The 24506-nt window shown below is 33.3% G+C and overlaps 1 long non-coding RNA gene across 1 annotated transcript; it reads left to right on the top strand.

Moving 5' to 3' along the window:
• Positions 1-5689: 5689 nt before the first annotated feature.
• Positions 5690-7534, top strand: LOC107901825 (uncharacterized). The gene is made up of 3 exons (XR_001685457.1): positions 5690-6010; positions 6227-6314; positions 7310-7534. It is a non-coding gene; the product is annotated as an uncharacterized lncRNA (long non-coding RNA).
• Positions 7535-24506: the final 16972 nt, after the last annotated feature.

The following is a 24506-nucleotide window of genomic DNA, read 5'->3' as shown; positions in this document are numbered from 1 at the left end:
AAAACACGAAAATCCTTGAAACACCGAAATTTTTGAAAACACGAAAATTTTTGAAACACGAAAATTTTTTGAAAATACGAAGATTTTTTTTTAACATGGAAATTTTTGAAACACGGTCATTTTTTTTGAAAACACGAAAATTTTTGAAAGACATGATTTTTTTGAAAATACGGAAATTTATAAAACACGAAAATTTTTTCTGAAAACAAGAAAATTTTTGAAACACTAGAATTTTGAAAACGCGATTTTTCTTTAACAAATACCGTATTTAACACGAATCGATGATATTCATCCCGATATGGCGATGAAACCATCGAACTAGTGTTAACTCAATTCAATTTAATATTTAATTGGGATTCTAATAAAACACAAGAATTTTTATTAAAATACGATGATTTTTGAATATTTTTTTTAAAAGGGCGTCCCGAATTTAACACGAGCTATCGATATCCACCCAACATAGCGATGAATTCGATGACTCGATGCTAAATCGGTTCGTTGCCTTATGCATTAAAATATTATTATTATTTTTTTAAAAAAAATATGCAATTAAAATGACATAATAATATTTATGAAAACTATTTTTAAACATACTAATTTAAGTTAAATAAAACAACATTTAAATACATTAAATAAAACAAAATAGATTAAAAAAATTACCCAAAAAGGCCCTTTTTCTTTTTTTCGGTTTGGGCCTCAGTTGGCCCGCTTCACTGCTGCAATCGGCCCGCTGGAGCTGCTGGTATATTGGGCCTGCACTGGGTTAAGTCCATTGGTGGTGGACTGCTGGTGGCTTACCAAAAATGGGCTGCTGTTTTTATTTTTTAATTACTTTTTAATTACTTTTTTTCTTTCTTTTTCTTTCTCTTTTTTTCTTTCTTTTTCTTCTTCTCTTCTTCTTGTCTCAAAGCCTTGGCCCTTCTTTTTCACCGCCGTCGGTGTCTCCTGGGTGCGGTGGTTGGACGGTCACCGGCGTTCTCCTTTCCCTCCTCTCTTCTTCTTCTTTCTTCACTTCTTTCTACTTTACTTTTTTTTTGCTTGCTTGCTGCTATTTTCCTTTCTTTTGTTTATGCTTGCACATTTCTTAGCTTGACTTCGGCGAGGAGCAACGATGATCGTTGCATGGCGATCGTGGTGGCGTGTGTACGGTGGCGGTGAGCGTGGGATCGGCCCATGGGAGTATTTTTTTTGCTGCTGGAATTTTCTGCTATTTTTTTTTTTTGCTTTTGGTTGCCGAAAAAATCCCCCCTCCCTTCTCTTCAATTTTTCTTTTTAAAAGCTCCAAATTTTGTCCTCTTTCTCATTGTTTGCAGGTAGTGGGTGAAGAAGGAGCAGCCACCCATGTTTATGGCCTGAAAATCGGGAAGTGGGTGCCCCAAATCACGTAACTTGTCTGAAGGACCAAATCACAAATGCAGCAAAACTTCTGGGGCTAAATGTAATTTTAGAAAATTTAGGATTAAAATGAAATTTAATGAAAGTTTAGGGGTCTAAGTGAAATTTAAAGAAAGTTTAAGGGTCAAAATGAAATTTAGGAAAAGTTTAGGGGTCAAAATGCAATTTTTATTTTTTAAATTTTTTTTTGAAATTTTGAAAATTAAACACAAACTCTAGTCGGACAAAAATTTAGTGCTTACAATTGTTACTTCTCTTCTATAATTATCCTGAAATCCTCTGTTGAGACGGACCCACAAGCCATTGAGAGAGCTTCTCCTCTTTTTTGGCTTAGGGTTTGACTCGGTTCGACTTAAAAAATGTGCAAAACAACCAAAAATATATAATATAGGCCTCAGCTGGGGCTGGGAATTATGGGGGGATCTATCCACCTTAGCTACAGTTAATGTAAATTTGGTCTAAATAGTGAAAACGGGTCGGCTCTTCGATTGTGCAGGGCCAAGAAACTATTCAGGTCAGGCTGAACCTAACCACTGACAGATATAAAAACATACAGGTGGCGGAGAGAAATGAAAGAAATATGAAAATGTTTAGTTGTAACTTAAAGAAAGAATAAATGAAAGAAATAAGAACTATGTCCATGATGATATTTACCCAGTTCAGTTTTCTAATTTATGTCTACAAAGTTTTGTCTAGTAAATTTAAATTTACAAGTTATGATTTAAATTTAATCAATCCTTAAATTGTCTTAGTTTCACTTCCATATATTCATAATGAATATTCTCACCAAAGAAAACTTTCCTCAACAATATCTCCACTAAATCCTCAACCCCCCCTAAATCCTCAACAATCAAACATGCATTTTCTTTGCATTATCAACAACGCTTAGCTCCACTAAATCATCAACAGCCCGCCAACTAAATCCTTAACAATTAAACATGCATGATTTTCTTTGCCTTATCAACAAAACCAAGTGTTTTGTCTTATATATATATATGGTGTATTAATCTATGCTTGAGATAAAACTGAATTTTCATCTTCTCTAAACTTGGCTTTGAGATGGTTTCTGCATTCTCTGGGGTACCAACCTGATGACATGCAGTATTGCAAGAACAGGAGTGACTCAGAGCTCAAAGGTGTCCTCCAACGGTGAGCTGACGACGGTGAAAGCGAAAATACGTCTGGCTTCGGGGTTTCAGATGCCACTGCACTATCCTCATTAAACAAAAGTGGATTACAAGAATGGAGTAGAAAGTGGACATGCTTCTCAGAGAATATGGACTAAGTTTGTAGTATTAAACAAAACTAGATTCCAACCATCTTACTACAAAGTACCACACGCCATATATATGTACTGTATTTAATTATATAGTGCTAAAAGTTATTAACTGCATGCATATGATATTAGCTAGCAACTTGATTAAAGCACGATGATGATTAGAAGATGGATTAATACTGATGAGGCCACAAGAATGTGCCCATTGCATATGCTCTCTTATCATCAAGGCTAAGGTTGCCCTCCAAACTTAGTCCATATTCTCTGAGAAGCATGTCCACTTTCCACTCCATTTTCTCGTAATCCGCTTTCGTGTAATGAAGATAGTGCAGTGGCATCTGAAACCCTGAAGCCGGATAGTGCAGTACCATTATTTATCAAAATGGTATGTTTGTTACAGTGTTGAGGGGTAGAAGGGTGAGATAGGCGACATCACTTTTTTTTCCTTACAAAATGATATGTTTTTGAAAACAAAATTTTATTTTAAGGGTGGAGGGTGCGAGAGAGGTGGCACCCGTATCCGGGTTTCGGTAAAACCCGTTAAAGAAAAGGCCATATACTATTGTGAAAAATAATCAATTTTTTTTTAAAATGATAATAATAAATAATTAATGGGGACTGCATGTGTCAGGGGGTAGAGGACTGCCGATAGGCGGCACCTCCACTGGTGGAGGACTGGCAGCAGGCGGCACCGGTTTGACAAGACCAAACGGTCATGGGGTCATGGGGGTTTGGGGTTTGGCAATCAGCTGCTTCTTTGTTTCATTTGTGCATATATATGAAAATGTACATGGATGGAGTTTGGGGTTTGAAAAAAATTGGGCTTTTGGTGGAGAATAAAAGGAAGCAGGTATTGTATTGTTTTATAGGTTCGTCTATGAACATATATATATTTGATTTATTTACTTTACAAATGGTGGTTGTGTTGATTTAATTTTATTGAGTTTATGATTTTGTAGAAAGAGTGTTTGAGAGAAAATAGGTATGTTTCTGGCTTCTTTTTTTTTTTAATATTTGTTATGTTTTTTACTTTAGATGCAAATAAGAGAAAGGGTGTGAGTTTTTTTTTTGATAGATTGGTTTGTAACTAAGGTGTTTTGAAGAAAAAGAGCATGTATGTTTCTGTTTTTTTTAATATTTTTATTGTTTTTTACTTTAGAGGCAAATAAGTGAAAGGGTTTGAGTGTTTTTTTATGGTTTGTTTGACTAAATTACCAAAAAAACCATTTTAAAAAAAAATATGAAAATAGGTTGATTTTTTTAAAATTTACGGGAATGGACCGATTTTGATAAAAGAAGCTTTTTTGCCACATCAGTATTAAAAGTGGCAATATAAAATTTTATTTATTTTTGGTATCACTATTAATGTGGAAATAAAACTTACAAAATAAGTCTTTATATAGACTCAATGTCTTATTTTTCTTGTTTTAATGTGAGATATGAGATATGTGTTTATAGACTCATGAATAAGTTTGCAGCTTGTTCCTAGATAACGTGAGATTACTTCCTTAAATTGTGATATATGTAGACAATGTGTATATATAGACTCATGAATAAGGGTCTTCCACTACTATGCATAAATAATTATATTATTTAGATAAAAACCCAAATCATTTAATTTAAATATTTTTTCACCAATTTTTGAGTATCATAGTTCCAAATCCTAAAGAATTTGGAAGAGTATGACCCCTACTATCTTTGTGTAAAGACGAATTTTGATTTTTGTTTTCGTCCATACATATTATTATTTGTTAAAATATATTGAAGTCTCTATTCTCGATAATTTTGGACTTTAGGCCTTTTATTTTTTTATTTCAAATAATTTAGTTTCTCTAATTTTTGAATTTAAAAATATAAGTCTAATTGTTTAACATTGTTAAAATCATTTTTAATTGAACAATTAAAAAATGACATCGAGTTTATTATTAATAATATAAATATAATCACAATTTATATTGAACAATTAGACATATTATTAGTCATATAAATACAATCACAATATATTTTAAGAAAAATTCAATTCACATATTGACAACTTAAATTTCATAATCTATGTTTTCAAAAAAATTCACAATTTATATTGAACAATTAACTTAAATTTAATTTTTATAATTAGACATATTCATGAGTCTATATATACACGTTGTTTATATATCACAATTTAAGGAAGTAATCTCACATTGTCTAGGAACAAGCTATAAATTTATTCATGAGTCTATATATACGCATATTTTATATCTCACATTACTTAAGAAAATAAGGGAAATGAGACTTTGGATGTATATAAAGGCTTGTTTTGCATGTTTTATTTTCATATTAATAGGTGGCATAAAAAATTTTAAAAAAAATTGGTGCTGTCACTTTTAATGCTGATGTGGCAAAAACATTTCTAGTTGGAAGCATTTTTCTGAATTTTGCTTAAAAATGCTTACCAAGATCCGCCCATTCCCGTAAATTTTTTAAAAATTGGTCTATTTCAATAATTTAAAGAAATTTTTTTTTTGGTAATTTAGTCTAGTTTGCTTTGAAGATGGAGAGTGTATGTTTCTATTTTTTTTTTCAATAGTTGTTTTTGTTTTTTTACTTTAAATGCAAATAAGAGAAAGGGGTGTGAATTTTTTTTAGTTTGTTTTGTAGAGAAGGTGTTTTGAAGAAAGAGAGTAGGTATGTTTCTGTTTTTTTTTAACATAACATTTTCTTTTGTTTTTATGTATTTATTACATATATAAATATCGACATTGGTTTTTTGCTTTCAATTTGTATGGTGATCCATTTTGGTATTTAATTTTTTTTGTATTATTGCAATAAGAAAATTTAAATATGCTATAAATTAATTCTCTTGGAATAGAGAAATTATCTAAATACTTTTAAATTTTCTATAAGAAAATTAATTTATACATCTTCGATTAAATTGATTGAATGCGAAATTATCGAAAAAATTTGTTATTGGAATAAAAAATGAAAAAAATAAATAAATGTTTATTATGTGTAAAAATATTAGAAATTTTTCAAAAAAATTAAATGACTCATTTGTGTGGTGGAAAACGAATTCCTAGAAGAAAACATTCTTCAAAACATGGGTAAATCTAATGCTTTCATTTTGGAAAACGCCTTACAGATTCCTGTAAAACATTTTCTTTCTCTTCACTCTCATCACGATGATTAAACAATCGTTCTCCCTTCCGTTCTATCTGTCAGCCTTTGCCCCCCCTCCTCCTCTTTGTCCGTTGGTTGCACCTCCTCATCTCAGTATCATCATCTATGTCGGTTGACCGTCATTCTTACCAAGTCTACATTTCGAAAAAAACCCTCAAAATTTGGCTTTCCAGTCCTATCAAGGTATATCACTATTTTACTGAATTTTAGAAAAGTTGTAAAAAGCCAATCTGGTTATTTTCTTTTGGTTGAAGAGGAATTTCACAGCATTTCTCGTGATGGCTGTCAACCAGTTTTTTCTTTCTTTTGCAATCTCACTCACTTTTTCTCTCAGCCACAGCAGTAGCAAAGTTTGTAAATTGATCATAATCTTCACTTTCAATTTTGTTATTATATTAGGGCTTCAACTTCGCCTTTTGTACTCTTTCAAGAGGATTTAGTTCTAAGTCAGCAATAGAAGGATGCTGAAGCCAATTGGAAAACACAGGTACCTCTTTTCTTTTTTCTCTGTAGTTAATTTTTTGATACATTTACAATTTACTCTCACACACCCTTATAATTTACTTAATAATAATAACATAGGAAAGTAAGATATCCTTTAAATTGATTTTATTTTGGATTTACAATTTTGAAGTTATTAACTTTGTAAGAATATAAATGTTTGAGACAAAAACTTCAGATTACATTCTAATCAATTTAACTGCAGCACTACAATGACAAATCATTAGTAAAAATGTAATGACCCTATATGTATATCTATTCATCGAAGGATTGAATTTCAACATCCGAGTTGGTGTTTAAAGAAAAAGTAAAGGGGAAAAGGAAGGGGAAGAAGATATGTCTTTTCATGGTGCATGGTTGAGGCCTACTGATTGATTGTTGCATCATATTAACATAGTATTTTATTGCAAAATTGAAGTATATTATTAAAGTTTTTGCTGGTTTAGAGTTCTATTTTGACAGTTAAGGATGTTTTAAAGGGTTGGGAAATGTAAGCTAAGCTATGATTATTGGTTTTTCTATTATGTTGTATTGTTAGCTACATCTATTTACCATTTACCCTTTGTTTTTTGTTCTTTATTATTTGTTCTATTTCTCTTTTGTGCTCATTAAAATAGTGAAACAATCATAAGAGGAAAGATGTAGGAATGCTAATTGTATGGGATAAAGGAGAGTTCTTGGCTAGTAAAAAGTAGGACTAATAAGAATTTTGTGGTGGTTGAGTTGGAGTAAGGAAAACTATAATGCTTCTATATGTAATGTATAAGATACACAAGCAACCTGCTGCCCCTAAAATTCCACTAAAGGCTAGATTATCTTTTAGTCAAATGTTATGGCTGTGCAATTTCTATTTCTAGGTTGGTTCATCATAATATTTTGAGCCTTATATATATATATAATATTATTGGCATGTTTTTTAGTCTTATAAAGACAATAAAACATATTTTCTTGGACCTAATTGTCATGTTCAATCTTTTGTAGGTTACTAGTGTTGAAGAAATGCTTTCTCCAGAAGCATACATTTTGCTCTATGTTGTATGCTAGACAAAGTATAGTTTTCAATTGTAATAGAACCGTTGTCTTGTAAACAAACCCTCTGATGTGGAGAGTATTTTCTTATGTGCAATTGAAGTAGTTATTGCTAAGTTCAAAGATTCAAATGTTGTGTATTTGGTTAAAGCATCAAATACATCTTCTTTAGATGTACGTGAGCCTGTCATCTTCACATTTCAAATTTTGATAAAAGATTTAGAAATTGGAATTTAGCCTAGAAATAGAAATTGCACGACTATAACATTTATATAAAAAATAAAACATTGTAATATATATACACAAAAACATTGCAAAATGTAATTTTATAGCAATAAAATAAACTCAATAAAAAAACAAAAGATAACATAAAATATTTTCAGGAAATCTATCAAATAACATAAAGCATTTTATACAAATTCATCCAAACACCAGAAAATATTAGCTTTTTCAGAAAAGTAAGTCATTTTCCAAAAATCATTTTTCGGAAGCCATTTTCAATGAAACAAATGGAGCCTAATTTCAATATATTAAATATTGCGGTAATTTAATATGTTAAGGGTCTGTGTCGTGTACTGAGGGGTCGTGTCAATGGTGTGGGCTATCTATTGGATCCCCATCTTATGTCATACTTGGAGGCATTCGGATTTGGATCGATTGCAATGATCTACACATTTGATTTCAAGTACGACTTAATTTCGCTTTGGTCGAGTGGTGACGCCCAAAGACCCACGCATTTCATTTGCCGTGTGGGGAGTGCACCATCACTCTTGAAGATGTTGCACTGCAACTCGGGTTTTCGATCAACGGCATTGTGGTCACGAGTGTTAGTACATTGTCCGATCCGGCATCCATTTGTTATGAGTTACTAGGACGCTCGCCTGATGATGGTGGCGATAAATTAACGACTTTGAGATTTTTACGGTTAAAGGTGAATTTCAAGTATTTATCGAGTACTGTCATTGGGCGAGAGGTGATGTATGCCACTTGGGCGTATATAATGCATATGATAGGGGTGTACTCATGTCAAATGCGAATAAAAAAAAGTCTACTTAATGTACTTGCCTCTATTATCTGATTTATACGTTGCTCGTTCATACAATGAGGGATCAACAGTACTAGCTACATTGTATCGCGAGCTTTGCCAGACGACAAAGCGTCGTGCCGTGGACATAGGCGGGTGCTTGGTATTGCTGCAGTCCTAAGTGCTTTACAAGATGTCATTCTTGGCATCAGTTACTCATCAAACATGTCTTCCTACTCGTGAATAGGTTATAAAATTTAATTATTACAACAAGAATTATGTTACTTTTTATGAAAATTTGTTCTAACAAGTTTACTTTTTTCGTAGATGGAGTTCTTCTCCGAGTATCGAGAGGTCATATACGCTTCCAATTTACCGCTAGATGATTGAGATACTCTGGGAAGGGTGTAATTTTTACTAATATTCATTACATGTAATTACTTTATTTATGTTATTTGACTCGTGCTACTATAACGATATTATTAATTGTGCAGTTCATCTAGTTGTCATATTCCTTCTCGGGCATTGCAGTTATTTTTCTCTGGTCTACTTACATTCACTCACATTTTTGGTGCATTAACACATCCCCTGCTGAATTTCTCGACAGTTGAGTGGCTTAATAGGGATCGAGTATTGCGACAGTTCAGGTGTGTCCAACATATCCTGGACCCTCCACGGAGTTTGAGGGGTGTACACTTAGTTCACAAAATTTGCCATTGATTTTCTCCCTCATGTCCATTCTATTATAGATCCAGGTGACTTGCGGGTGACCTTTCGGCTTTCTACGTAATGCCTTGTCCGGGACAAGCTCGAAAGTCGACGAAGGCACTTTTCATGTAGACAGATCACGCAGGACGGGGCACTCATTTCTTCAGATACGCAATGTGCGCTCGAGAGTGTACACCTCATCGATCTATTGTTCAACATTGATCGAGGTGCATGTACAAGTTGCAATGACACGCACACAAGAGTAACGAAAGTGACTAGAACCTCTCACAATCGCACTGTCTGTTTCGGAGATCAACTCTATAGAACCTAGATGGATACCGGGTCAACGATTGATGGATTCTGTAACTTGAAAAGTTTCTAACTATCGAGATTATATTTCTATATTCATCGACCTCGATCTTCGGTGGTTTTCATCCATTGTCTTCCTGACATCTTCGACAAACATATGTCCCACCTCTATCTGGTTGACTTGTTTTAGCCCCATTCTTGGCATCAAGGTAGGCAGCCTGTAGAACATAGCTGAGAAAACAGATGAAATCGGAAGATGTCATGTTTGCCTCAACACGGAATTAACTGCCTCTGTCAAGTTAGTGGTCATATGACCATATCAAGCCCTGTCATCAAAATTTTAAGCATATTGCCACGACTTCATGGTACCCAACAACTCTTGAAAAGACGTATTCGTTTCACCTTGCATGTCACCCTCAAGTTTGGTCATCCTTTGCCTAAAAAGGTGTGGCTCTAGCTGATACGCTAAATATGTATTAAAAAGAGACAAGTTACAGTTTCAAATTAATTTATTGAAGTATTAAGAACATTTAAAACATATGTTGAAACTAAAATTTACCCATTTCCATAACATATTTTTGTCAATTTTCATTCTTGTAGTCTCGGTGAAAGTTAGTCTCGATATGATGGATGCAGTAAGCAAATATTTATGGAGCACCGAAATGCCTAATCGTGGAAATTATTCCATTTCCTCTATCGGATATTATGCAAATATTGTCGTTCCTAACAACATACATTCACAAGTTAGTTAGGAAAGATTCTCATTATTTCATGTTCTTCTTATCCACAATAAAAAAACGTTATCGGGAGCAAATTTTGCTTCTCGTCTTAAGCATCTGCAATAAGTAGGATCTGCATATATCTTTTGTATAGCCAGGTCCCATCAACCTGCATAAGTGGTTTGTAGTGGGGAAATACTCGCACGCAATGATTGAACGCCCAAAACATCCGGTGAAATTTTTCTTCCCGATTGTAGTTGGCTGGCCGGGCCGTAATAAGGTCGTGACTAGAACTTAATGACAGTCTCTGGCATCTACTCCTGCATAACGGCTATACACCCTTGTAGCTTATTGTACGACGCATCCCAATCTCCGTATAACTACTACATGTCTATCTATTTAGCTATTCATGCTTTCTGGTATGACACTCGATACTGGTATCGTTTTTGCATTTTGACAATCAATACTGAAAACAGGAATGATGCAGTTGAACTCCACCTAATGGAGTGAAATCTTCAGCTGGCTCCATATCAACTAATTCAGCAAACAACTTAATCGAATCAGTTTGGCGACTCTGATTCTGGAAATAAAACGCAACCATTGTCTCCATGTCTTTATCATTTACAAGTTCCATCTTAGTGAATTTGATTAGATCTGTCGAAACTGGAAATTTGTAGAATAGTCTCGAGATCCTCCTTCTACAACGTCTAACAATTTTTACACTAATCCTTTCTTTCATATCATCAACTAATATTTTTTTTATTAAATCTCATTGCTATTTGTTGGCGACATTCAAATATACATCCAACTATTGTTGTCAAAATTACTCCATCGAAATAAACGCATACAAAAAATTGATTATCCACATTCAATAATAAATCTATAAAAAATAATTAAATTTCTAAATATTTTATTTTAAAAAAATACTGAAAAACAATAACATTCATATACTAACCGTACAAGATCTTCTTTGTTTTCTCTACTTCTACAACCAAAATTTGTCCTCTTCTCGTCTTAAGAATTCTTCTCTATTTTCTCTTTTTCTATAATCAAATTTTTTACTCTTCTCTTATTATCTTTCAAAAATGTTAAGAAAAACCCTGCTTAAATAGGGGTTTAGCATTGAGTGCCTCTTGTCAGGTACCCTCCACTGGTGCCGCCTCTATCTGACTCTCCACCCATTAAAATAGTATTTTTTCCTGGTATTACCTATGTATGGGCAGAAGAAACTGGTGTCGCCTCTCACACACTCTCCACCTTTAAAATATAGTTTTTTTTCAAAAACATATCATGTGTATACATGTGTCAGACATGAGTGTTGGACACAAGTCATGAAGAATGATGAGTCCGAGTAACATAGATGGGATAGCACATTTATTCCTTTCTAGGTTTGTAACATTCCTAACCCGTATCCATCACTGGAACAGGGTTACAGAGCATTACTAGAATTTAAAGATTAGTTAACAGACATTTCATATCATCTAGAATACATATCAGAAATCAACTAAAATCAATTCTTTTGTCCCTTATGCGAGCCCTCGAGGCTCAAAATACACATTGGAAATAAGTCAGGACTAAATCGATTACTTAAAATTTTTTTCAATAAACATTAAAATTTTTCAAAGGTGTAGAGGACACACGCCCGTGTGGCCAGGCCGTGTGTCTTAGGCCATGTGGGCATTTGAAATTGAGACACATGGCCATGTCTCAACCCATGTTTAAACTTGTGAGCTCTCTGAATTGGGTTACACGACCAAGCAACACACCCATGTTCTAGGCCGTGTGAGCATTCTGTTTTATGCAAATTTAAGTTACAGGGGACACACGGTTGAGACACACACCCGTGTCTCTGCCCGTATGGACAAAAATAGGTCATTTTCCTAGCCATATTTCCCACTCAATTTGTCATCAACCTAAATCAACATTTTTGGACATCAACAAGCCATAATAAGGCATTCAAATCAAGTCAAAATCAATACTTAAACATGTAATACTATCACATACCAACAATATGCCCTTAGGCTCTTTAAATGACAGCATAACTCATATCAACCAAATAACCAATTTCACCTATATGACCTAATACATATATGCATAACTTACCAAATATACCAATTCAACCCAACCATCAATATACCTATAAGATTTTCATCATTCAACCATTTCAAACGCACATCAAACATGATAAGGCCACTTATATACACATCAAAATTTATTCATCACAAGTCATTCAAATGGCTAGTTCCATCAAAACATTTATATGTCATCAATGGCCAAGTTAATCTATACATGCCATTATAATCAAAATTAATTTACTAATTATACCGAAAAGGTCGATGGATAGTGTGGAGTTACTTCGACCAGCTTCTAACCAAAATGGGCTTTCGAATTACTATAAAATATGGGAAATAACACAGAGTAAGCATTTAAGCTTAGTAAATTTGTATAACAAAGAAATTAACTTACCATTTAATCACATTTAAGGTAAGCATGCTAATATAACCAAACCAATTTGGCCAAAAGCCTAAACATATATCCTCAACATGCTAGCTATGTAACACTTCCCATAACTAATAAATGTGGATGTACATAATCACTAGGTAAGATTCACGTACATGTATCATTCATATCATATTTCAATATATCATGTAATATCATTTCCATGTAATTCAAGTATATACACGTAATTGTTCATTTCAAACTCATATTATTTCATATCAGAACTTTATTCGTTGAACCATTTAAAATATCATTGGATACACGGGTAGTACACACGAAGTGTACAAATCTATAATCCGTCAATTCATGTACTTGTATGCTTATACAAGCATGTAAACGGGAAGCTCTTCCGAGCCATATAATAGGAAGCTCATGTGAGCTAAGTAACGGGAAGCTCATACGAGCTGTATATCAGGAAGCTCTTATGAGCCAAATATAGAGAAGCTCAAGAGAGCTGTAGTGTATCCGCAACACATGCAGGATTACAACCATATCAGGAACCCTAATGACATGTCATTTGTATCCTTCGAATTTCTAAGGTTCAAACGGGACTCGATAATTATCAGATATGTGATCATAATTACACATGGCAATTTGTACAAATCACACACAACAATATTCAATTTAAAACATTTAAATATAAAATTTAGTTATACGAACTTACCTTGATAAGTATATATAGATACGAAGGCTACTAATTCGATACTTTTTCTTTGCCTCGATCTAACTCCTTATTAGGTTTATCTAGATCTATACGAATGAATTTTAACTCAATTTAATATAATTCATATTTAATTTAATCCAACACACATCTTTAGCAAAATTACTATTTTGCCCCTATACTTTTAATTAATTACAATTTAGCCCCTATGCTCGAAAAATGAAATTCATACAATTTAATCCTTATTCAAGTCTAGTTTCATACATATCAATAGCAGCCCATGTATTTCACAAAATTCAGAATTTTCCATAAATTTTTCATCTTTTCTATTTAGTCTCTAATTGACAATTTCATCAAAATTCTCTTTACAAAAGTTGTTTATCTAACAACAACCTTTCATTTTCTATCATAAAACTTCAAAATTCAACTATACTCATCCATGGAAAAACCTTATTACTTTAACGGTTTTGCAAATTAATCCCCGAGATAGCTAAATTAAGCTATTACGATCTCAGAAACATAAAAATCATTAAAAATGAGACAAGAATACTTACCCAAATGAGCAAAATAAGTTTGCTAAAAACTCAAGCTTCCATGGCTAGAGTTTCCATATTTTTTATGAAAGATTATGAGAATAGATAATAATAATTATTTAATTTATTTATCATCATTTTATCATTTACTTTCCAAAATTAACCTTAATATTCTCTTCAATTTCCAATGATGAATAATTATACTTATCCACTAACTCCTCTAAATGGTCTATTTACTATATAAGGACCTCCAATTTTAAATTCCATAGCTATTTGATACTTTTAACTACTAGAATTCAATTTTCACACATTATGCAATTTAGTCCTTTTTATCAAGTTAGGCATGTAAATGTCAAAATTTCTTAAAGAAATTTTTATACGATATTTCTATCATACTGTAGACCATAAAATAATATTAAAATAAATTTTCTTCTGACTTCAGATTTGTGGTCCTGAAATCACTGTTTCGATTTCACTGAAAATGGTCTATTACAAGGCTTTATCCTGGTGGGATTTAATTTTTTTGGTTGAAAATGTTGCATGTCAAAAGATGGGGATACTAATCTTTAGCATCCATTTTTAAGTGATAAACCATTGAAAGTTGGGTTATCATGTTCTATATGGTGCCACCGGTTTCATCCCAGGCAGCTTCAGGTGAAATTTGACAAACATACACAATGTAAGTGTTCCACGTCTTTAACTTTTATATTTTCTTCACTTGGTGAATTTGTTGTTTTGTTTGAAGTATGCAGTTAATCTTAGCAATTGTTCTTGTTGTTATTATTATTATTATTATTATTATTATTATTATTATTATTATTATTATTATTATTATTATTATTACATGAAATTATGGTATTGCAGCTGATTGCAAGAATAATCTTTCTGAATGATGATTGAAAAGCGGATTGTCTCTGCCACCTGTATGTTTTTATATCTGTTAGTGGTTTGGTTCAGCCTGATCTGAATAGTTTTCTTGGCCCTGCACAATCGAAGAGCCGACACGTTTTCACTATCTAGACCCGCATTACATGCCTTTCATGGAAATGGCCAAGATAGGTAAGGCAAAATTGTATCGATTTTGGTAGTGTAGCAAGTCATGCATATTCTTTTGCGAGAAGAATAGTTTATTGGTTTGATTGTTAGGACTGTTCCATACTGGAATTATTGATAATTATTTGGATGCTTCCTTTTTTTCTTTTGTCTCCACTAGCAGGACAGATGCTGCAACAAGCATGCTCTAGTTGGCAATGCTTCTCATTGATGCCTGCCACCGTGTGATCCTTCTAGACAATCTCCCTTTCTCCATAACTGGTCTGCCTTAGCAGGTATGAAATTGAAATGATTCAATGTGAGTGTCATGGCATAAGGGTCCCCCGGCTGACTGCAGAGATTGTCCACTATATTTTGCTAAATAACATAAATAATAAACAAATAAATGGAAATGAAAGGTGCATTGATTTGTAGCCACATGATTGTGGGAAACCCTAGTAGATGACAAATAGATAGAACTGATCTGCTATGCTATCAACAATCAAACTAGTATATATGGTATATGATTTACTTCTGTTTTGTCCTCAAGAAAAACTTGCTGCTGCCATTGATATTTTGGGTGTTCATGGCATGGATAGGGTAGTTAGCTAGTCCTTTTAGATCTATCTATCGATGCACTTAGTTAATTATTACTTCTCTTACATTATTATCATGAAATCCTCTCTTGGTATGGACCCACAAGCCATTGAGAGAGAGCTTCTCCTTTTTTTGGCTTAGGGTTTGACTCGGTTCCACTTAAAAAATGTGTGAAACAACCAAAAATATATAATATAGGCCTCAGCTGGGGCAATATTATTAGAGGCTACAGTTAGCTACAGTTAATGTAAATTTGGTTTCTTTTGTTTGAAAGATGAAGCCCATTATTAGAAGCAACTTGTGGCAGATAGTTGCCATGGGGGATGCTAGGGTGCAACAAGAATGGGCATTTGGGCACGTGGAAAGTTGTGTCAGCTTGATTTGGTAGTCTTTTTTTTTTTTCTTGTGTATTGATGAAGTCATGGTGGGGTAACCCATTTAAGGAAATTAGCAAAAATGTCTGATCAGAGATTTTTTTTCCCCCTTCCTTTATGTTGTTGAAAACTTGAACTTAATAAAAGGTTTTCTTTTTTTTTTTTGTCAATTTCATTGGAATTTGTAGTGAAATCTTTGGTGGGTCTTACAAAATCATGTGACATTTAATTAGTGTCTAATCTAATCTCATTTCTTTCTTTCTTTACCATATAGCTCTCTGCCTTGCATGAAGTTCTATCCACGTCGAACGTTGGTGCTTATACGACACAGTCAAATAAGACTTTGTCGGGCCGGCGAGCAGATAGGCTCAACAATTCTCATGGATGAAAAAAATTGAATCGACTGGTTCACTCGGCCAAATTGAAAAAGGGTATTAATTTATGTGAGAAGTCAAAAATGTAATATTTTTATTTAATAAAGGGTTAAAAAGAGTTTAAATTGAATTCTTAATTTTTGAAAAGAGTAAACAAATTAGGGAGTGTAGTTTTCAATTTTTTGGAAATGAAAAATAGTGAAGAAACATGGTTATAAATTTTGAAAATAATTTTTAGAAAATTAAAATTAGATAAAAAAACATGTTTTCATGTTTTCAATAAAATATTTTGAAAAAAGTTGAAAATAAGAGATTTTTTTAAGTTTCATTTTATGTATTAAAATAACCTGAGTTCGAATCTTTTAGAAATAACTGTTTATTTTTGAAAATTTTAAACTATTTTATTTAATTATATTTTATTTTATTGTAATACATTTTAATTAATTAATTTATTTTTATTTTTATTTTGAAAAATACATATCAAACGTGTTTTCATTATTTCATTATTTAACAAATTTCTATTTTCATTTACCAATCATATTTTCTATTTTTAAAAAATAGAAAAGAAAAAAAAGAAAACAGAGAGCGCATCCTTAGTTTTTCATTCCATCAAGGAAAAAAAATGTTGAAATTAAATTATTAATTTTACAGGAAGATCAATTATGTAAGTTAAATAATAATAAAAAATGGGAATCGATAAAAGTTGAGCATCGGAAACAAAGCGAAAAAAAAAATTAAAAGGTTAAATTCTGTTATTAGTCCCTTTACTTTACAGAAGTTGTAGATTTAGTCTCTATATTTTGATTTGATCAACTTTAGTCCTTGTACATTTTGAATTTTGAAATTTTACTCTTGATTCAAACGGTAGCATTTAAATCTGTTTAGTTAAATTCGATTACTAAGTACAGTCACTAACCAAAACAGGTTTTTAGCGGCGTTTTTTTAGGCCTTTAGCAGCGCTTTTTAACGCTACTAAAGATCTTTGCGGCGCTTCTTCAAGCGCCGCAAAAAATGCCGCTAACGAAAACGTCGCAAACGTTTGCAGCGTTTACAAACAAAAACGCCGCTAAAGACCATGTTCTTTAGCGGCGCTTAGAAAAAAACGCCGCTAAAGAATATGTTCTTTCGCGGCGTTTGTAAAAAAAACGCCGCTAAAGACCATGTTCTTTAGTGGCGCTTTTATACAAAAACGCCACTATTTTGGGGATTTTTTTATATTAAAATTTTCATTTTTTCTGCCCTCCTGTAGCAAAAATTCAAAAGCAACCAATAGCAATAAATTTATATAATATTTCAACATAAGGGAATAAAATATTATTAATATCAATAAATAAAAATGAATTCATATTGTTTTTGCAAAAAATGTTAAATGTTAAATGTTAAAATGATAAAAATATTTATGTCATACACTATGAAGGCGGAAGTTGCGACTTAAACATCTTCATCATAATCTGAAGCTGCTGCTGAAGTTCGTCGTACTTTTTGCTCTGCTCTGCTTCTCTCGCTGCAGCCTCCGCTTCCCTCGCTGCAGCCTCCGCTTCCCTCGCTTCTGCCTCTGCTTTAAGTTGTAGCTGGAGTTCTTCATATTTCCTTTGAACCTCAATTGTAGTCGCTTGCATCTGAGCCATCTGGTCTTTTAACCTCTGAACTTCAGCTTGAGCCTGACTCCCCGAAGCCATGTATTGGTGGGAGCTGGATCCAAAATATTGGGTTGGGCTAACAAAAGATCCTTGAAATCGAACCCGACCATACCTTTTAGGACCCAAAACTTCAGTAATAATCCGGTTATCAATATCTTCAAGATGAACCGAACTATCACTAGAAGCAATTGCTTCGTACTCCGCCTTTTTATCCTTTAGTTTTTCCTAATAAATATATCACATAGTTAGGAACGCAATATTATATATTGAAAAACATATGCAACATAACAATAGTCGCATTACAAGCAATGAATTAAACCATTAGAAAATAAACACTATAAATAACTAAAATAAGTCAAATCGTATTAAGTAAACGTACCATTATTTCAGCAGCTTCAGGAGTCATGGGAGATCCATCTTTCTTCCTATGTGTAATTTCAAAAAGTTGAAGGCGTCCAACTTTTTGACCGGACGACCGTTCCTACAATATAGTAGTATAAATATTATTTAATAGAAAGTTATACATATTCGACAATATTAAAAAATTTAAAAATACCTCCGCCTCAGCTACACATGCGAAACTTCTCGACCCGGCTGTATGGGTGAATTTTTGTTTCTGCCTGCTGCTTATTCCAACTTGTTCACGATCCTACGCTATGAAATTTTTTAGTACGTAAATAGAAAATACTATAAACCAAAATAATTACAATAGTTTAGAAGGACGTCAGACCTCGCCTTTATTCGAATGCCAAAATCTAACTGCATCTTCCCATTGGTACCTCAAAATACCCGGCGGGACATTTTGCAATTTCTCATCGAGGGTTGTTTTTGTCTTATAATAATTTTTCTTCAAAGTACTTTTGTTGTCTCTCCATCTTTTTCCCAATACCTTCTTTACATAAGCATCCGAGACCTCTAAAGCAAACCTCGCCTGCAAAAAACAAAAAACACAAGTTAATAAAGTAAATATAAATGAAACTATTTCCCAAGCATTATAGATAACATTAACATTTTGTTACCTTAATATTATCGAGGGCTTGGTTTTTGTTGCTATCGGGCATTTGATGCCATGACTCGTAGTTTATAGGTAACATATTCGGATTTCGTGCTAAAATGCCCATGTATCCAGCTAAAAGTCGAGCTTCTGATCCAACAGGCTAACCAAAACTGTTTCGTCCAACTTTGACACGCTCGACTGGATCTAACTCGTACAACTCTCTAAGTAGCGTACGTCCTCGACCTCTGCGCGTCCCACCATTTTCAGCTACAAATGGTATATTATAATATAAGAATTTGAAAAATAAATCAACTATAACAGAAACACACATGTAAATTAAATGTAAAATTACTTTGAACTTCTGTAGGATCCTCAGCTGTAATCGGAACATTTGAAGATCCAACTGCTGCCTATTGTTCAGTACTATTTGTTTCTGTCGAGTTTGGATTATTTTGAACAATGCTTCCCCTTAGAATTTTTCTTCTAGTCATTTTATCTACAATACACATAAAATAGTTAATAACTTAATAGCTAATTACAACAATAACAACACATATAAAACAGTTGAAACATATAATAAGACGAAGATTTAAATTATGATATTACATATAATTAAACAATCGTAAAATTTTACTACATCATTATTCGTAAATATCTTCATCGGTATCCTGACGAACCCATCCAAATTGTGCACTAGTACTAGGGATATTATCATTTAAGTTTTGTTCTGGAAAGGGCAAAGTTACTGATCTATCGTCGATGTTATCTCTACTTCCACTGCCCATGTCAAACAAGTCTCTAGGGATGTTACGGAGTACAACATACCAACCATCATCAGTTGGATCTTTTGAGTAAAAAACTTGTTTGACTTGAGATGAGAATACATACGGCTCATCTATCAGTTGTTGTCCTGTATGAATCAATCGGTCAAAGTTCACCATTGTAAAACCAAATAGATCTTGCTTAATTCCACGAGCTGTATTAACATCGGCCCAATCACCACGAAATAAGACAACTTTCCATTTGCCGTAGTAATCCAACTCAATTATGTCAGTAAGTTGTCCAAAATATTCCACATTTCCCTCGACAGGATTATTGTCCCTAGCACTAGCATAACTTGTAATTGCAGAATTGACACCTATTCCACAATTTTGCGTTCTCCTCAACCTCTCGCGATATTTTGTATGAAATCTGAATCCGTTGATGAGGAACGCACTATATCTTTTAACCACTCGATTTGGACATTGGGAGAGCCATTTAACATCGTCGTTTACGTTCTTCCCACTCCAAACCTATTGAATGGAAAGTAAACTGAGTAACTCATTTGTTATGAGAAAAAAATTATTATTTGTAAGCGGAAGCTCGAACTGCATACCGTTTGGCTTAACCATTCATAAAAAGATTCTGTAGACAACTTATTGATATCTCGATGTTGTGTTCTTCGAGAGCGCAAACGAGATCTCAATATTTGTTTGTACTCACTGTGTTAAAAAAATGTAATCTTTGTTAGAAGATAAACAGTTATTAGTTTGATAAATATTTATCAAATTTGTAGAACTTACTTCCGTAAAGGTTCCAATAATTCATGGTGAAACAGAACATATCAATGTGCTTGTACCCACGATAAATGATCTAATTCTATAATTTCAACTTTTTCGATTGGTTCTCCAAAACTTTGGAACAAATAAGTATCGGCTAAGTTATGGTCCGTGAGTCCAGCATTCCTATTTGGTCTATTTAACCTTGTTTCAACATCTTCCAAATATCTTGAGCAGAAGGTCATACATTCTTCTGCCAAGTAGCCTTCAGCAATCGATCCTTCTGGATATCGCTTGTTGCGGCAGTAAGACTTTAATTTGGATAGAAACCTAAACACAATATACAACATTTCTTAATTATTGAAACTAAAGGCATAGAGGTGAATGAAGGAAAACTTTAAAAATTTTAATTAACACCTTTCTATGGGATACATCCATCGATAGAAAACGGGTCCGCCAAGAATTGCTTCGTGCGGGAGATGGATTATCAAGTGAACCATAATGGTGAAGAAGGAAGGTAGGTAGGAAGATTTTCTCCATGTTGCATAAAGTCAAAGCAGCTTGATCCTGTACCTTCTGAAGTTCTTGAATGTCCAAAACTTTGCCACAAATGGCTTTCATTATGTTGGATAGTTCAATTATACAAGACGTCACCTTCTTGGACATACAACATCGTAGAGCCACTGGTAGTAAATCTTGCATCAAGATGTGATAGTCATGTGATTTTAGCGAATATAATCTTCGATCTTAAACACTAACACATCGAGATATATTTGATGCATACGCATCTGGAACCTTTATATCCTTCAACACCGTGCAGAACAATTCTTTTTCCGTCTTCGACATTGAAAAAATAGAAGGCGGCAACCAATATTTCCCATTCGGAAGTGGATTGGGATGGAGATCAGGTCGGATTCCCATTTGGACTAAATCAAGTCAACTCTGAAGATTGTCTTTTGATTTTCCGTCGACATTCAAAACTGTACCCACAATGTTCTCGCAGACATTTTTCTCAATGTGCATAACATCAAGATTGTGTCGTAGAAGGTGATGCTCCCAATAAGGTAACTCAAAAAAAATACTTCTTTTTTTCCACAACTCCACCTCATTAGGATCGTCCTCTTTATCAGAGTCATCATCAGCTTCATCATTGGATCTGATATTTTTTTGCGTGTTTGGCGGTTGGTTCATCTTCCTATAAATGAAATTCATATCTTCCAACATGAACAAGATTTCAGAGCCACTGGTCTGCGAAGGAGCTTCTCTGAACTCTTCAGTACCGTCAAATACAGAACTCTGAAATCTAAATCTATGATTTTTCGGTAACCACCGACGATTCCCCATGTAAGAGAACTTCTTCCCATTGTACCACCATTGCGAACATGTTTGTACAGCACAACAAGGACACGCATAACGACCCTTGGTACTCCAACCGGATAAATTGGCATAAGCGGGAAAGTCATTAATGGTCCACATTAAAGCTGCACGTAAATTAAAGTTCTCCTTTCTCAGCACATCGTATGTCTCGACACCAGCCCACAATTGTTTTAACTCTTCAATAAGTGGCTGCAAATAAATGTCGATATCATTCCCGGGCCCTTTCTCTCCAGGGATAATCATAGATAAGATAAGGGAAGATTGTTTCATGCAAATCCACGAAGGCAGATTGTAAGGAACAAGCACTACTGGCCAAGTACTGTAGGCAGTGCTCATGATCTTGAAAGGATTAAATCCATCAGATGCTAGCCCAAGCCTCACACTCCTAGGATCGCTTGCGAAGCTTGTAAATTTATTGTCAAATGATTTCCAAGCTAAAGAATCTGCCGGATGCCTTAGCAATCCATCAACAGTTCATCCATCATGGTGCCATGTCATTGACTCCGCTGTCTTCAACGACATGAAAAGCCTTTGAAGCCTTGGTATCAACGGAAAATACCGTAAAATCTTGGCTGGCTTCTTCTGTGACTGTGCATCATTTTCATCGTCGTTCCCATCTTCTGTGTTTCTACTTGTCCAACGAGAGTGGCCGCATACATGACAGCACTGTTGGTTTCTCCGATCGCCCCAATACAACATGCAGTCATTTGGGCAACTATGGATTTTGTTATACCCAAGGCCTAAATCTTTTATCATCTTCTTCATATCTTTGCATGACCGAGGGATTTTTGCAAATGGGAACATTTCTCTCAAAAACTCTAACAGCATTGTCAACGAGTTTCCGGTCCACCCTCCCAAACACTTTAATTGAAAAAGACGAACACAGAAGGACATCTTTGAAAATTTTGATCCCTCATACAGTTCTTCGTTCATGTCATTAAGTAGCACGTAGAACTTCGCCGCTTCTCCATTCAGCTCTTCATGACGTACACTACTTCCCGGTTCGATAAAAGTATTTCCACCAATATTACAATCATCAGAGGCCATAAAGTCCGCTGGGAATGATTCGACACCATGATTGTGCATATTAAATACATCCCGCAACATACCTTTCATGTCATCCCCTCTACCAGACTGATGGTAAGCAGTATCAGGATAAGTTACATCCATCCTTGAAGAGGAAGTACTAGGCGGGCATTCTCCATGAAATAACCATTGTTTATAACCCCGAACAAACCCATCAATAATTAGATGCTCGTATACAACTTCACGATAATGCCAGTTTATGTTGACACACTTCTTACACGGGCAAAGAATCATGTTCTCTTGGCTTGCATATTGAAATGCAAAATTTAGAAAAGTCTGTACTCCATTTCGATAAACGTCGCTTACCCTTGACAAATTCATCCAAGACCGGTCCATTTCTTAGATCTTGAAGTCTGATTTTCACCAGAAATTACAATGGTAAGTTATGTAAGTTATGTAAGTTAAATGTATTATGTAAGTTGTAAGTTATTATGTATTATGTAAGTTGTAAGTTAAATGTATTATGTAAGTTGTAAGTTAAATGTATTGTGTAAGTTGTAAGTTATTATGTATTATTTAATAAAATAATATATAATTTAATAACATTACTAATATAATTATTAATAATATTTAATAAAATAACATTTTATTTTAATAGTCAATTTTAATATTCCACATATTTTTTATAATTATTAATAATATTTAATAAAATAACATGCTATTTTAATAGTCAATATTAATATTCCACATATTTTTTAATATTTTATTTTATCTTTTATGATAACATGATAACAAAAATTAATTATAAGGTATACTCTTTAATAAATGGTTTATTTATAGCAATCTTTTGATTATGTAAGATATGTATGATGTAAGTATAGCACTTTTATGCATCTTATTTATAATCATTTAAGTAATAAATTTAAGTAACATTTTTAAGTAATAAATTTAAACAAATTTTAGTAAGTAATGTATTTTAGTAAGTAATGTATTTTAGTAATAAATTTAAACAAATTTTAGTAAGTAATTTATTTTAGTAATTAATGTATTTTAGTAATAAATTTAACATTCAATCGCATAAATGAGAACTAACGTCGATAATTTATTAATTGACAAGATCCTTGAAAATCGATAATTTGTTCACTTTAAGTTAAAATCCACTATTTGCCCATAATTTATTCACTTACTCAAATATATAAAATGATTTAAGAATTTTAATCATTTGCGTAATTGTTTTTGCTTGGGTGCCAAATACGTACAAGAATTACAATCATAGTTTATACCTTGCAGTTATGGGAAAATTTGGCAAAGTAACATGCAAATTGAGCTAGCAACATATAAATAAAAAATGATAAATAAAACCAATACCCACAGCGTAAAAAAAATTCTTAATTAAAACTCCCTTTTAAAACTCAAAAATAATAATTAAATTAACAAAATCCAAAATTTAAACATTTGGAGGTGTTTTTTTAAGAAAACCGAGGTGGGAAACATAGGAATAAATACCTCAATTTCCTGGACTTCGAAGCAAACTACTGCAAAAAATAAAAATAAAAAGGAAAACATAAGTAAGTTAGTTCCAAATAAACAGGAAAGAATTAGTATAAAACTAGTATCTCTTGTCTAGTCCATATGCAAAATATTAGCAGAGCTATTAAAGGGAATGTATTCTCAAGCTCACCAGCACCATCCACAATCATATATACTGACATATAAAACAGTTTTGCTTATTGTCCTAGTT

This window comes from Gossypium hirsutum, chromosome D06, assembly GCF_007990345.1.
Source record: "Gossypium hirsutum isolate 1008001.06 chromosome D06, Gossypium_hirsutum_v2.1, whole genome shotgun sequence".
In the NCBI taxonomy this organism is placed as follows: Eukaryota; Viridiplantae; Streptophyta; class Magnoliopsida; order Malvales; family Malvaceae; genus Gossypium; species Gossypium hirsutum.
Note: the sequence above shows the minus strand (reverse complement) of the source record. Positions and strands in the feature narration are given on the sequence as shown.